We start from the raw sequence: 16,386 nt of genomic DNA, 5'->3' as shown, positions 1-16,386 counted from the left end.
TCTCTCTTTCTCTTTCTCTCTTTGACACACACTGATAAAGCACACCTCACGCCTCTATAGGAAAAGCCTTTAGTGTGTAGTAACACAATAAAATCAGACCTAAATGTTGTCTCTTCAAGACATGGTGATGCATGGAAGTTTTATTGTTAGTGTTTGATTTGCAAGTGGAGGAGCAGTGGCAGCGTACAGTCCCTAGCCATTCTAGGTTTACTCCTAAACCTATTGACAATGTCTGATAGTGTTTATCTGTGAAACTGTTAATGGTGGTCTACTCTTTGGGCAGGAAATTTAAAGTGTGTTTACATGGGACATATTTTATGGCAATGTGTGGCTATAATATTATTGCTGTCAATATTGCTGCATTGTGGCTGCTATAGATGGGAATACTGCAGTATGTCCAGCAATATTACCGTTGGATCATGCTTCTGCAAGTATTTGTTGAGATATAGCTGAGATGTCACCAGTGTTGTCCATTAAAGGTGGAGAATATTTCATATGGCTGCGCAATATACAGGGTGGTCCATTGACCATGAACAGGCCTAATATCTCACGAAATAAGCACCAAAAGAAAAAACTACATAGAACGAAACTTGTCTAGCTTGAAGGGGGAAACCAGATGGCACTATGGTTGGCCTGCTAAATGGCGCTGCCATAGGTCAAATGGATATCAACTACGTTTTTTTAAATAGGAACCCCCATTTTTTATTACATATTCGTGTAGTACGTAAAGAAATATGAATGTTGTTGTTGGACAACTTTTTTCGCTTTTTGATAGATAGAACTGTAATAGTCACAAACATATGGCTCACAATTTTAGACAAACAGTTGGTAACAGGTAGGGTTTTTTAAATTAAAATACAGAACATACGTACGTTTGAACATTTTATTTCAGTTATTCCAATGTGATACATGTATCTTTGTGAACTTATCATTTCTGAGAACGCATGCTGTTACAGTGTGATTACCTGTAAATACCACATTAATGCATTAAATGCTCAAAATGATGTCCGTTAACCTCAATGCATTTGGCAATACATGTAACGACATTCCTCTCAACAGCGAGTAGTTCACCTTCCGTAATGTTCGCACATGCATTGACAATGTGCTGACGCATGTTGTCAAGCGTTGTTGGTGGATCATGATAGCAAATATCCTTCAACTTTTCCCACAGAAAGAAATTCGGGGACGTCAGATCCGGTGAACATGCGGGCCATGATATGGTGCTTTGAAGACCAATCCACCTGTCATGAAATATGCTATTCAATACCACTTCAACCGCATGCGAGGTATGAGCCAGACATCCATCATGTTGGAAGTACATTGCCATTCTGTCATGCAGTGAAACATCTTGTAGTAACATCGGTAGAACATTATGTAAGAAATCAGCATACATTGCACCATTTAGATTGCCATCGATAAAATGGGTGCCAATTATCCTTCCTCCCATAATGTCGCACCGTACATTAACCCGCCAAGGTCACTGATGTTCCACTTGTCGCAGCCATTGTGGATTTTCTGTTGCCCAATAGTGCATATTATGCCAGTTTACGTTACCGCTGTTGGTGAATGATGCTTCGTCACTAAATAGAACGCGTGCAAAAAATCTGTCATCATCCCGTAATTTCTCTTGTGCCCAGTGGCAGAACTGTACATGACGTTCAAAGTCAGCACCATGCAATTCCTGGTACATAGAAATATGGTACGGTTGCAATCAATGTTGATGTAGCATTCTCAACACCGACGTTTTTGAGATTCCCAATTCTCGCACAGTTTGTCTGCTACTGATGTGTGGAAAACACCTACTTGAGCATCATCATTTGTTGCCGGTCATGGTTGTGTTTCACATGTGGCTGAACACTTCCTGTTTCCTTAAATAACGTAACTATCCGGTGAATGGTCCGGACACTTGGATGATGTTGTCCAGGATACCGAGCAGCCTACATAGCACACGCCCATTGGGCATTTTGATCACAATAGCCATACATCAACACAATATCGACCTTTTCCGCAATTGGTAAATGGTCCATTTTAAAACAGGTAATGTATCATGAAGCAAATACTGTCAGCATTGGCAGAATGTTAGGTGATACCACATACTTATACATTTGTGACTATTACAGTGCTATCTATCACAAAGCAAACAAAGTGGTCGAACTAAAACATTCATATTTCTTTATGTACTACATGAATATGTAATAAAAAATGGGGGTTCCTATTTAAAAAATCGCAGTTTATATCCATTTGACCTATGGCAGTGCCATCTAGTGGGCCGTCCATAGCACCATCTGGTTTCCTCCTTCAAGCTAGACGAGTTTCGTTCTTTGTAGTTTTTTTGTTTGATGCTTATTTCGTGAGATATTTGGCCCGGTCATGATCAATGGACCACTCTGTATATCTCTGACCTTGTCTGTAAATGCTTCCCTCTCACTGTCAGCCTTGCTGCCTCTTTCTGCTGATCAGTGCTAAGTCATTTAATCTGAGTGATGAAACTGTTATTTAATTTTGTTTCAAAACATAGGGCATGTAGATTCAGGCACTCAATTTGTTTCTTGCCTACAAGAATGTTTCAGAGAGGAATTAAGTTTGATATGTACATCTATACATCTGCAGTCAGAATATAAGATTTAACAAGTAGTAAAACTATTGAACCTATACCCCTACTGCCAGAGGTATCCATCTCAGAATCTCACTACTATAGAAGATGACAGTTATTGGCCACTGTTGCAAATCCTGCAAAACTGTATGATACAGAAAAAGCTGGAACACTAACAACTCCTTTTGTGGAGGAGCTGACAGCAATAGTGACAGTAAAAATGAAAGGAGTAGCAGCAGCATCAGTTAGAACATCGCCATCAGTGTTAGCAGTAGCACCAGCACTAACAACACTAACAGAAGTAGTGAAAATAGTAACAATGACAGTAGAAGCAGCAACAACAACAGCATAAGTAGCAACAATAACAACAGATATAACAGTAGGAACAGCAGTAAAACCAAGCTTCATCATCAGTATCAACAATTGCAGTACTAACAAACCTAGAAGCATTTGCACCCACTCTGGCAACATCACCAACAGCATCTAGAGAACTGTCGAAAGTAGCAGAAGCAGTACCAGCAGCAGCAGTTGTAACAATACCATCACAAACCATAAAAGAAGTTTCACCAGCAACTGTAGCAGCTACACCAACAATAACAACTGTACAATCAGAAGGAAGGAAGAGAGCTACAGTAGAAAAAGCAGTGTGAAGTGTTATGGAAAGACAGAAAACAGTGCCTCTTTTCAGTTTAAAAATCATTTTAATCAAAGACACCATTGTAACTAATAGGAAATTTGAGAAAATCTTCCAAAGCCTCCCAAATGCCACATATGTGGACGTACCATCTACAGAGATAAGTCATTTTACAAGGCATGGGCTTCACAGAAATAAACCCGGAAAATCATTCATTGGTCAAGAAATCCTTAATGCAGTGAAGGCAGTTAAGGACAAGAATAGCACGACCATACCACTTCCACCACCAAACACAGCAACTGAAAATTTCAAACAAGAAAATGATACTGAATCACTGACAACAGGCCCAGCACTAGAATCTCCAATTTCCTCAAAAACAGCTGAGATCAATGATTCAACTACGACAGAAGTTTCCAAAGCAGCTTCAGAAGAAGCAGCTACATACTACGCAACTGCATCATTAACAAGAACAAAAACGCCTGAAGTGCCAGCAGCCAGCGACCTTTCATCAGTATTGGCCCCTTCTCAGTCTTCAACAGTGAAAGACTTTTCACCAGCTTCACCATCATCAGCAGTAACAGAAGCAAACAGAAGAAGCACAAGAACCAGGAAACTTACAACTCTGCAGGATTTTTGGTACCCAGCCTCAGTTACAAGACTAACATAAGGCAGATACCTTCAGATACATCAACTTCCAAGTCTAACTGGCAACAGACTCACCTTCACTGTCATCAACAGAAGAATAACCATGCCACCAGCTCATCTAAAGGATTTTTTAGCATCAGGTCTAAAGGGAAGGGCGCCACCAAGATAAGTGAAAACAAATGCTTAACAGTGTTTCACCAAAACATTCAAGCCATAAAGAACAAAGCACAACAGCTAGAAGTAGAATTGGAAAATTTTGATAGCCAAATTTTGTGTATCACTGAACACTGGTGCAAAGGGAAGGAAATTGAACACATTGCATTAGCCTCATTTGACCTTGCATGTTACTATAGCAGAATCTCAATGAATGGTGAAGGTTCATGTATCTATGTAAAAAAAGGTATATCATTTAAAGTTAGATATCATCTTTTAGATCTAGGTGAGGACAAACATTTTGAAGTTTCTGCAGTTGAAATAATAGGACCTGGCATAACAAAAAAATTAGTCATATTTTGTGTGTACTGCTCTCCCAGTGGAGACACTGATATATTGTTCTCAAACCTGAATCAAAACTTAGACAAGGTTTCTGGACCAAAGGCAAATGTAATTATCTGTGGTGACTTAAACATTAATACAATGAAGCCTGATAAGTGTAGCAACATATATGTGAATATTCTAAGCTGTTATGGAATATCCTCCCTTGTTAATTGTCCAACTAGAATAACAAAAGAATCTTCCTCATCTATAGATCATGTAGCTACAGATATTGATAGTAAAAATGTCATATTGTTGTCCAAAACCTGGGCGAATCAGACCACCCCTGCCAGATCTTAAAAACTAACATTCATGTAGAAACTCCTCCTAAACTGTGTACATACAAAAGAATGTTTTCCACATCAGTCCTGTATGAGTTTAAATCCCAACTAGAATATGAAGATTGGAAAGAAGTCTATGCAGAAACCAATGCAAATCAGAAATTTATCAAGGTCATGTCAATTTTTAAACTCAGATTTGAAGAGATGTTTCCCAAAACTCTTTATCGAATTAAAACTACAAAGAGAAATCAATGGGTGACTACAGGTATCAAAAAATCCTCAGAAACTCTTAGATATCTCAAATCCATAAAAAATAATCAACCTAACCCAGAAGTTCTGCAATTCTACAAAAAGTACAGGAAAATATACATAAAGGTGTTTCTAGCCGCAAAAAAACTTTCGAACAACAAAATATTACTTGAAGCTGAAAACAAGAGCAAAGCAGCCTGGAACATCGTCAAACAGAAAACATCTAACTCTGCTAAAAAGGTCCTTGATTCACATATTAAAAACAAAGATGTACCAGTAGGTAACCCTAAAAATTTAGCTGATTTTGTAAACTCATATTTCAGTAGTATTTCAAAAAAATTACAGCAGAAATTTCCATATACATATGATTTACCTACTCAGAACCAGCCAACAAACTCAATGGTGCTCTTGCCAACTACAGAAAGGGAAGTGGCACTAGTAGTACACCAACTAAAAAATAAAACTTCAGTAGGACTTGATGAAATCCCAGTCTGCGTAATTAAAGAATGTATAGACTCCATAAAGGGCCCATTAACAGACATAATTAATGAATCTTTCGAATCTGGATACTTTCCGGATTACCTAAAACAAGCAAAAGTTATACCTATCCTTAAAAACGGAGATGTGGAAAATGTAGAGAACTACAGGCCGATTTCTATACTGTCTATCATTTCTAAAATAATAGAAATACTAGTCAAAAATAGACTGCTAAATTACCTGAATAAATATAACCTTCTTTCCTATTACCAATTTGGTTTTAGGCCTGGAAAAGGCACACAATCGGCTATAGCACAGTTCACTAAAGTAATTTTAGAAGCACTGGAAAAAGGTGAAAATGTAAGTGGTATCTTTTTAGACTTGTCCAAGGCCTTTGATACAGTTGACCACAAAATCTTACTTTATAAATTAGGGCCAATAGGAATAAGAGGTGTGACAAAGAAGTGGTTGAAATCATACTTGGAAAACAGAGTTCAACGAGTTGTGATATCACAAGTTTCAAACAATTCCCTTATAAAACACCTGTCTGACCCAGAAAATGTGAATATAGGTGTCATACAGGGAAGTGTATTAGGCCCAATATTGTTTCTTATATACATTAATGAGCTAAAGGCTATTTACAATTTGTACAGAAACCTGATGGCAGTTATAAGAGTCGAGAGGCATGAAAGGGAAGCAGTGGTTGGGAAAGGAGTGAGACAGGGTTGTAGCCTCTCCCCGATGTTATTCAATCTGTATATTGAGCAAGCAGTAAAGGCAACAAAAGAAAAATTTGGAGTAGGTATTAAAATCCAGGGAGAAGAAATAAAAACTTTGAGGTTCTCCGATGACATTGTAATTCTGTCAGAGACGGCAAAGGACTTGGAAGAGCAGTTGAGTGGAATGGACAGTGTCTTGAAAGGAGGATATAAGATGAACATCAACAAAAGCAAAACGAGGATATTGGAATGTAGTCGCATTAAGTCGGGTGACGCTGAGGGAATTAGATTAGGAAATGAGACACTTAAAGTAGTAAAGGAGTTTTGCTATTTGGGGAGCAAAATAACTGATGATGGTCGAAGTAGAGAGGATATAAAATGTAGACTGACAATGGCAAGGAAAGCGTTTCTGAAGAAGAGAAATTTGTTAACATCAAGTATAGATTTAAGTGTCAGGAAGTCATTTCTGAAAGTATTTGTATGGAGTGTAGCCATGTATGGAAGTGAAACATGGATGATAAATAGTTTGGACAAGAAGAGAATAGAAGCTTTCGAAATGTGGTGCTACAGAAGAATGCTGAAGATTAGATGGGTAGATCACATAACTAATGAGGAGGTATTGAATAGGATTGGGGAGAAGAGAAGTTTGTGGCACAACTTGACTAGAAGAAGGGATCTGTTGGTAGGACATGTTCTGAGGCATCAAGGGATCACAAATTTAGCATTGGAGGGCAGCGTGGAGGGTAAAAATCATAGAGGGAGACCAAGAGATGAATACACTAAGCAGATTCAGAAGGATGTAGGCTGCAGCAGGTACTGGGAGATGAAGGAGCTTGCACAGGATAGAGTAGCATGGAGAGCTGCATCAAACCAGTCTCAGGACTGAAGACCGCAACAACAACAACATACATTAACGACTTCCCACAAAGTATCAGACATGGAGAAAAAACACTTTTTGCTGATGACAGCAACATAGTAATAACAGGTGAAAATCCAACACAACTGTCAGAAAGAGCAAACGAGGCTCTCAATGATGTCCACAACTGGTCATTAAAAAATAAAGTAACCATAAATGTTAAGAGAACTAACTATATTAACTTCCAATTGAACAAAAAACACAATGCCACTAGAATAAAAGTTAATAATAATGAATTAGAATGTGTAACAAGTACCAAATTCTTAGGGATGAATGTAGACAGCCAATTGAAATGGACAAACCATGTCAACATTTTGGCAAAGAAATTATCCACAGCATGTTATGCCCTTAGAATCCTAGCACTGGTATGCAATAATACCTGTCTTAAAATAACATATTACGAATATCTACACTCAGTCCTCAGCTATGGGATCATGTTTTGGGGAACAAGTGCCAGTAACATACAAACTGTGTTCAAAGTACAAAAAAGAGCCATAAGGATAATAACAAACAGCAACAACAGGGCCCACTGTCTAGAATTATTTAGAAAGCTAGGCATTCTAACTGTTTCTTGTGAGTATATCTTTCAGAACATAATGTTCATTAAGAAAAATCTCAACATGTACAACACAAACAGCCTAATACATGAACATGAAACAAGTGCTTGTCGCCCCCTCCATCTAGATAGAAAAAACAAGGCAAAGACGCAAAAAAGTATATTTTATAATTCGATAAAACTGTATAACAAATTACCACAGGAAATTAAAGAAATAAATGAGCCCCTCACTTTCAGACAAAAGCTTAAAACCTTCTTAGTAAGTAAAAGTTGTTATACTGTAAAAGAATATTTAACATAGATCTAGATTATTAGCGACATATGACATTATCACTAAAATATTATGTAATTATAAATGTGTGTATGACTAGTTATAAAAACTACACAAAATATGAGAAACCTGTTTCATTGTAAATGTAAATGTGTGCTCATGTTTTGTAAACTGACGACATCCATACAATATTTATTGTTCCACGGATGAATAAATAAATAAATAAATTGGACTAGTGAAGAAGTTTGATATTTCTTGTTTGGGTAAACAATGGGCCACTGACACTGAACTTACAGTTGTAAAACAGTTGGTAACTATAATATGGCAAATAGTACAAGTGATCAAGGAGGTCTAGGCAGTATTTTTCTGAATCTTAAAAATACAGAAGATTCATATGAAGTGACAGTGTTTTCACTTTCTGGTCATAACTGTGTATCTTTAAATTATCCAGGTTAGTTCCCTCTTGATAAAAGTTACATAAGTAGGCTTGTTCTAAAATTTGTGATTGTCAGACCTATCACAAAACTGTCAGGTTTCATAATTACCTTACTGAAGGAGACAGGTTTGCCCAGTGTTATGGTGACACATTACAGTTTAAGTAATGATTTGTTAGCAAAGATAATACCAGTATTTTATATGTTTCAAAGCAATCTTGACACAATTTAATGATACAATTCACATAAATAAATGCAAAGTAATTGATAAAAACTTTGAAACTAAGGTTTCAAACAGACAACTGACTGATTTGAAAACCAGTTTGTGATCTATATATATAATAATTTAAAAACTGACCATGCCAGGTTAGCCTGTGTTGAATGTAGTACTAAGCACAACAAAACCTTCATGGAAACCAAAGAAAGTTCAAATGCTCTGTTTGTATCATTGGAAAAAAGTGAGCAGCGTACCAGTTGTCTTCATTCTCATGATTATAACCAACAACACAAAAACTATACCAAACTGCACAAGCACTCACAGTCATTCACATGGTACTGACACACAATTTCCTCAGCAATGGACAGGTATCTACATAGACATGTAGTGCAGTTAAAGGAAGTCTAGATGTGCATGAATAACATTTGCCTCACCCATCAACCCAGCAAGTCAGCCATGGCTGTACACAGTGAAACATGTGGTCAGGGTATAAATGTGTTCACAGACCAAAGCAGATCCATCAGTACCAACCAGCCACCATGTCATCTACTGCCAATGGCGTCACTGGACGTGGTATGAGTGGGTGCGGGGTCAGCATACGGCTCTCCTGGCCGTTGTCAGTATTCATGGCCTGGAGCCTCTACTATATCCTCAAGTAGCCCTTCAATTGTCATAACAAGGCTAAGTGCACCCAGTTCCAATGCTCCCACAGAGAAAAAATCCTTGGTAGTATGGGGAATTGAACCTGGGTCCTCCACAGGGCAGTCAGCTGTGCTGACTACTCAGTTACGGAGGAAAATGTGATCAGGACATATACTTTGCTACTGTTCATGTTTTAGTAAAAGCATTATACCAAAAAATAAAAAATAAATAAAAAAAAATAGAAGTCAGAAAGCCTGTAAGTTCGTTAAATGGCAGAACAATTTTAATTGTAACATCAACTTTAGGATGCCAGTGGCATAAATAAAAAAAATAGAAGTCAGAAAGCCTGTAAGTTCGTGTAATGCCAGAACAATTTTAATTGTAACATCAACTTTAGGATGCCAGTGACATGGCTGCTTGCCCCCGTAGCTACATGGATGCTACGTAACCAAAAACAAGCAGCCACTCGCACTTCTCTACGTAAATGTCACACAAGAGTCACTATTTCCATCATACACCATCACCACTGAAGTACTGATAATATCTGCACTCAGTCAAAGCTATTTACACTACTGGCCATTAAAATTGCTACACCAAGAAGAAATGCGTATGATAAACGGGTATTCATTGGAAAAATATATTACACTATAACTGACATGTGATTACGTTTTCACACAATTTGGGTGCATAGACCCTGAGAAATCAGTACCCAGGACAACCACCTCTAGTCATAATAACAGCCTTGATACACCTGGGCGTTGAGTCAAACAGAGCTTGGATGGCGTGTACTTGTACAGCTGCCCATGCAGCTTCAACACGATACCACAGTTCATCAAGAGTAGTGACTGGCGTATTGTGAAGAGCCAGTTGTTCGGCCACCATTGACCAGACATTTTCAATTGGTGAGAGATCTGGAGAATGTGCTGGCCAGGGCAGCAGTTGAACATTTTCTGTATCCAGAAAGGCCCGTACAGGACCTGCAACATGCGGTCATGCATTATCCTACCGAAATGTAGGGTTTCACAGGGATCGAATGAAGGGTAGAGCCACAGGTCATAACACATCTCAAATGTAACATCCACTGTTCAAAGTGCTGTCAATGTGAACAAGAGGTGACCGAGACGTGTAACCAATGGCACCCCATACCATCATGCTGGGTGATACGCCAGTATGGCAATGACGAATACATGCTTCCAATGTGCGTTCACCGTGATGTCCCCAAACACAGATGTGACCATCATGATGCTGTACACAGAACTCGGATTCATCCGAAAAAATGACGTTTTGCCATTCGTGCACCCAGGTTCGTCGTTGAGTACAGCAGTGCAGGTGCTCCTGTCTGTGATGCAGTGTCGATGGTAACCACAGCCATGGTCTCCGAGCTGATAGTCCTTGCTGCTGCAAACGTCGTCGAACTGTTTATGCAGATGGTTGTTGTCTTGCAAATGTCCCCATCTGTTGACTCAAGGTTCGAGATGTGGCTGCACGATCCGTTACACCCACGTGGATAAGATGCCTGTCATCTTGATTGCTAGTCATATGAAGCTGTTGGGATCCAGCATGGTGTTCTGTATTACACTCCTGAACCCACCGATTCCATATGGTGCTAACAGTCGTTGGATCTCGACCAACGCGAGCAGCAATGTCGCGATACGATAGACCGCAATCGCGATAGGCGACAATCCGACCTTTATCAAAATCGGAAACGTGATGATACGCATTTCTTCTCCTTACACAAGGCATCACAAAAACGTTTCACCAGGCAACGCTGGTCAACTGCTGTTTGTGTATGAGAAATCGGTTGGAAACTTTCCTCATGTCAGCACGTTGTAGGTGTTGCCACCGGCGCCAACCTTGTGTGAATGCTCTGAAAAGCTAATCATTTGCATATCACAGCATCTTCTTCCTGTCGGTTAAATTTCGCGTCTGTAGCACGTCAGCTTCGTGGTGTAGCAATTTTAATGGCCAGTGGCTGCAGGAAAAAAGTGAAGACATCGAAAAAGATATGATTGTCAGAAGGACAGACTCAGCACACAGGAAAGTCAAAACAACCTTTGGTGACATTAAAAGCAACGGTGGTAACATTAAGAGTGCAACGGGAATCCCACTGTTAAATGCAGAGGAGAGAGCAGATAGGTGGAAAGAATACATTGAAAGCCTCTATGAGGGTGAAGATTTGTCTGATGTGATAGAAGAAGAAACAGGAGTCGATTTAGAAGAGATAGGGGATCCAGTATTAGAATCGGTATTCAAAAGAGCTTTGGAGGACTTACGGTCAAATAAGGCAGAAGGGATAGATAACATTCCATCAGAATTTCTAAAATTATTGGGGGAAGTGGCAACAAAACGACTATTCACATTGGTGTGTAGAATATACGAGTCTGGCGACATACCATCTGACTTTCAGAAAAGCATCATCCACACAATTCCGAAGACGGCAATAGATGACAAGTGTGAGAATTATCGCACAATCAGCTTAACAGCTCATGCATCGAAGCTGCTTACAAGAATAATATACAGAAGAATGGAAAAGAAAATTGAGAATGCACTAGGTGACGATCAGTTTGGCTTTAGGAAAAGTAAAGGGACGAGAGAGGCAACTCTGACGTTATGGCTAATAATGGAAGCAAGGCTCAAGAAAAATCAAGACACTTTCATAGGATTTGTCGACCTGGAAAAAGCATTCGACAATATAAAATGGTACAAGCTGTTCGAGATTCTGAAAAAAGTAGGGGTAAGGTATAGGGAGAGACGGGTCATATACAATATGTACAACAACCAAGAGGGAATAATAAGAGTGGACGATCAAGAACGAAGTGCTCATATTAAGAAGGGTGTAAGACAAGGCTGTAGCCTTTTGCCCCTACTCTTCAATCTGTGCATCGAGGAAGCAATGATGGAAATAAAAGAAAGGTTCAGGAGTGGAATTAAAATACAAGGTGAAAGGATATCAGTGATACGATTCGCTGATGACATTGCTATCCTGAGTGAAAGTGAAGAAGAATTAAATGATCTGCTGAATGGAATGAACAGTCTAACGAGTACACAGTATGGTTTGAGAGTAAATTAGAGAAAGACGAAGGTAATGAGAAGTAGTTGAAATGAGAACAGCGAGAAACTTAACATCAGGATTGATGGTCACGAAGTCAATGAAGTTAAGGAATTCTGCTACTTAGGCAGTAAAATAACCAATGACGGACGGAGCAAGGAGGACATCAAAAGCAGACTCGCTATGGCAAAAAATGCATTTCTGGCCAAGAGAAGTCTACTAATATCAAATACCGGCCTTAATTTGAGGAAGAAATTTCTGAGGATGTACGTCTGGAGTACAGCATTGTATGGTAGTGAAACATGGACTGTGGGAAAACCGGAACAGAAGAGAATCGAAGCATTTGAGATGTGGTGCTATAGAAGAATGTTGAAAATTAGGTGGACTGATAAGGTAAGGAATGAGGAGGTTCTACGCAGAATCAGAGAGGAAAGGAATATGTGGAAAACACTGATAAGGAGAAGGGGCAGGATGATAGGACATCTGCTAAGACATGAGGGAATGACTTCCATGGTGCTAGAGGGAGCTGTAGAGGGCAAAAACTGTAGAGGAGGACAGAGATTGGAATACGTCAAGCAAATAATTGAGGACGTAGGTTGCAAGTGCTACACTGAGATGAAGAGGTTAGCACAGGAAAGGAATTCGTGGCGGGCCGCATCAAACCAGTCAGTAGACTGATGACCAAAAAAAAAGTGTAAATAATTAATTTTCTACCATGCAAACACAATGTTTGATACAGTCTTTCTCTATGCACATTACTACATAGTTCTCATGACATTACATGACCTCCAAAAGACCTAGGTGTGCTAATTTCTGAGTTAATGTGGGGGTGCAATGTTCTGGTTGATTAGCCTTGACCTGCATGATAAAATACAAATATTATAGGAGAATAATTGGATTTTCATATTCTTCTAGAACTCTTCTCAACCCTACAGGAGTTTTTGGTATCAGGAAAGTTGATTATTTGCTTGATTTGTACTAATTTTACTATGACTAAATGCCTAAGTTAATTTGTTGTTGTATATATTGCTATAAATTTTGTTTTGAACTGACTGAACAAATTATTTTTCTGTTATGCATGGTGGCATAAATTATTTGATAATATTCTTTACTACTTACATTTTACTGTTCATTTAGTGATTTCACAATTTACGTTTTGAGAAGTTCCAAATTGATTTTATTTTTCTTTTAGAATTATAAATTATGGATGTAACTCATAAACTTAGTGATTCCTTAATAACCTTCAACACAATTTGAATAACGTGTGAGAGTAATTTCATCTTTACATGTCATGACCATCTACTTAAAAAGTTTAGTTCCAATATACATTTATATGAATCATTGACTCCTATAAAATTGTGTTATGTATCTCACATCCCAACTCTGAGTCGCACAGTTTGCCCCTAAAATGTTAATGTAGCTGACTAAAAGTATTGGCTATGAGCATACATAATGATACATGCATGTAAATGTTCTGTGACTTGAAGAAGCAGTTGCAAGATTTCTAGATACTAGAGCTCCAGTTAGTTAATTATGTGTTATTACAAAACAAAGGAGTTGTAAATTACCTTATTTTCCTAGGATATTTTTCCCCAGAATAGCAAAGGATAGAAACTTATGTGAACAAAGTGTGATAACATTTTCTTGAGAACGAAGCAAGAAATAACTCTTAACCTGCCTGAGTGCTTTACACTCCTATCTCTAGGGGCACAAGAAAGTTTTCATGTGTGTGGACCCCATTTCAGATATTCAAGTAACTCTTTCATCTGTCTGCAGAACTATCTGTGGTAGGCTCGAGATTTGAATGAGTGCCACAGCGTACCCTGCAGCATTTGCATAGATGCCTCAAGATACAAGGGCATCATTTTGAATACCTCATTTAGGCCACATTTTAGTGTATCATACACTGGGATGTAGGCCTACTAAACAGGTTATTATATTGCAATGTGTCATCTACTGGAATGAACTCTACAGGGTGATCCATGGCATGAATATATTCCAGTAATAGTAGTAGAAGTAGTAGTAGTAGTAGTAGTAGTATAGTCGTTGTTGTTGCTATTGCTTATCGATACAGAGACAATGCATATAAGGAATTACAGTATCCTACATAATGCAAGTGTGCATAGTACCCCACACCATAATATTACATTCAGAATTACCCATACAACTTTGATTAAATTACATAGATGACTGAAAAGATATTTTACATGCAACACATAGTTCACATTTACATATAACACATAATAGTTCTAAGACTTTTGTTTGAAACATTCCTTCAGATCATTGTAAGCACTTAATTAAACATATCATTGAAATGTAGGAGATGAATATAATTATTTCTGCTGCTAGGTTATTATAGGTATTTATTTACACATAATAGCAGCTGGTCATTTAAAAATTTGAACACTGCTTCCATAAATAAAGACCTTTTTTTATTTCTTTATTTGTGCTGGAAATTTGTTCTTCAACCTATTACTCTGAATGTTTGTTTGTTTTTGTGGTGAAGGTTTGTTTACTTTTTTATGTGGATGCCATTGCACATTCTTTTATTGTATGTGTGAAGATCTGAGTTAATTATGAAATTTTCAATGTTCGTTTCATATTAATTACACTTTTTTGTATGTAGAGGCATAATAAGTGCAGAATATTTAGCTGTTGTAATAACTGTTTGGTGGATGTTAGCCTTGAACTGTTGGTAATTTTTCTAACGGTTTGTTTTTGTAGAGTGAAGGTGATTTTAGTTTTGTCTTATTATGACTGCAGAAAGTGAGATCACGGGTAATAGCAGAATGTCTGTAAGCAAAGTAGACAATTCTGCAATACCAGCTACTGCACATAATACTAAAATTAGGTGTGAAACAAATTAGCTTTATATGAAATGGAACTCACTCCAAACTTACAAAATCATGTTAACCATTCTTTCATAAACATTAGTGAGGGAGAGGACATGGGCTTTTGAGACTAAATTTTCGTCTATATGGACACCTAAAATTTTTGTGGTGGCTACGCTCTCAGTTTCTTTATTTTCTATTCTGAGAACCAGGTTTTTATGTGACTTTGCTTTTCTGTAATGGGTATAATAAGCATTTGAAATATTTAAGGTTGACTTGTTCATTTCAAACTAATTTTGTAAATATTTCAAAACTCTGATTGCAGATGTTTGTGTTAGTTCCCATTGGTCAAAATCACATTATATTACTGGAAATTGGAGTAAAATTTAAAAAAAATCAATGTTACTATTCTATATTCTGCACTGAAAAGCTGTAATGGGGATGTTGACAAATGTTTTGAGCTCTTTTGAGTTGGTAGTATTGTAATTATTAGGTCTAAAACATTCTTTTCTAAAAATACATTCATATTTTAAGAAATGTATTTTTTTCATTGGACCTTTCAATTTCGCACTAAAATGCTCATGGATTTGTTGAGCCACTGCTGTGGTTTCATGAGTCAGTTAGCATTCTGCCAGATAATGTGAGCTAGAGACATCCTGAACATTTCCACAATATCTCATTAATGGCTATATTTATATGAAAATGGTTTTGTCCACGTTCAAGAGCACTAGAGTTTGCATCTTCCAAATGATGTTAAAATATAATTACAGGTACAGGATTAGATAAAATGAGGTATGGAACAGACTGGCCTTACACAAAAATGGAACTCACTTTGAACTTACAAAATTGTGTTGTCCATTATTTTAATGCTACAGGTTTTGGCAAGTGAAGTGGTATGTCTGATGACTTACCTCAGGGAATTTTATGTGAGGTAGCATGGATTCAGAAGGGAGAATTCTGATTTCACTCATATTAACTGTCCCTTGAAAAATTCAGCCCAGTTACTTCACAAAAAATGTCCTCTACAACATTAAGAGGTAGCACACCACGGTATTAAATTAAAGACATTTCATTGTTTTAAATTTTTGTGTTGCACAGCCCTATGTGATGTTGGCCCCTAGGCAGCAGTCTAAGAAGCCTGTGTGTAAATGCAGCTCTGACTATGAATGGCAGAGAAGAGTACGAAGCTGATGGAGGGAGAATCGAATATGCTGTAAGTGTAGAGCAGAAAACTGGGTGGGACAGCAATGGAGGTAAGCAGAGAACAGGAATTAGTGGACGTTTGGACATGGTAGATAACACAGTCAGAGGATGTGTATTTCAGAAAAGTCCATTGCA

At 37.9% G+C, this 16,386-nt stretch overlaps 1 protein-coding gene across 3 annotated transcripts in view; it reads left to right on the top strand.

Annotated features, from left to right (window-relative positions):
- The window catches only part of LOC126248461 (cytochrome P450 4C1-like), a 269,044-nt gene that overhangs the window by 213,772 nt on the left and 38,886 nt on the right, over nucleotides 1–16,386 (top strand). The window lies entirely within an intron of this gene.

The sequence above is a fragment of the Schistocerca nitens genome, chromosome 3 (assembly GCF_023898315.1).
Source record: "Schistocerca nitens isolate TAMUIC-IGC-003100 chromosome 3, iqSchNite1.1, whole genome shotgun sequence".
NCBI lineage: Eukaryota > Metazoa > Arthropoda > Insecta > Orthoptera > Acrididae > Schistocerca > Schistocerca nitens.
This window is presented reverse-complemented; position numbering and strand designations above follow the sequence as displayed.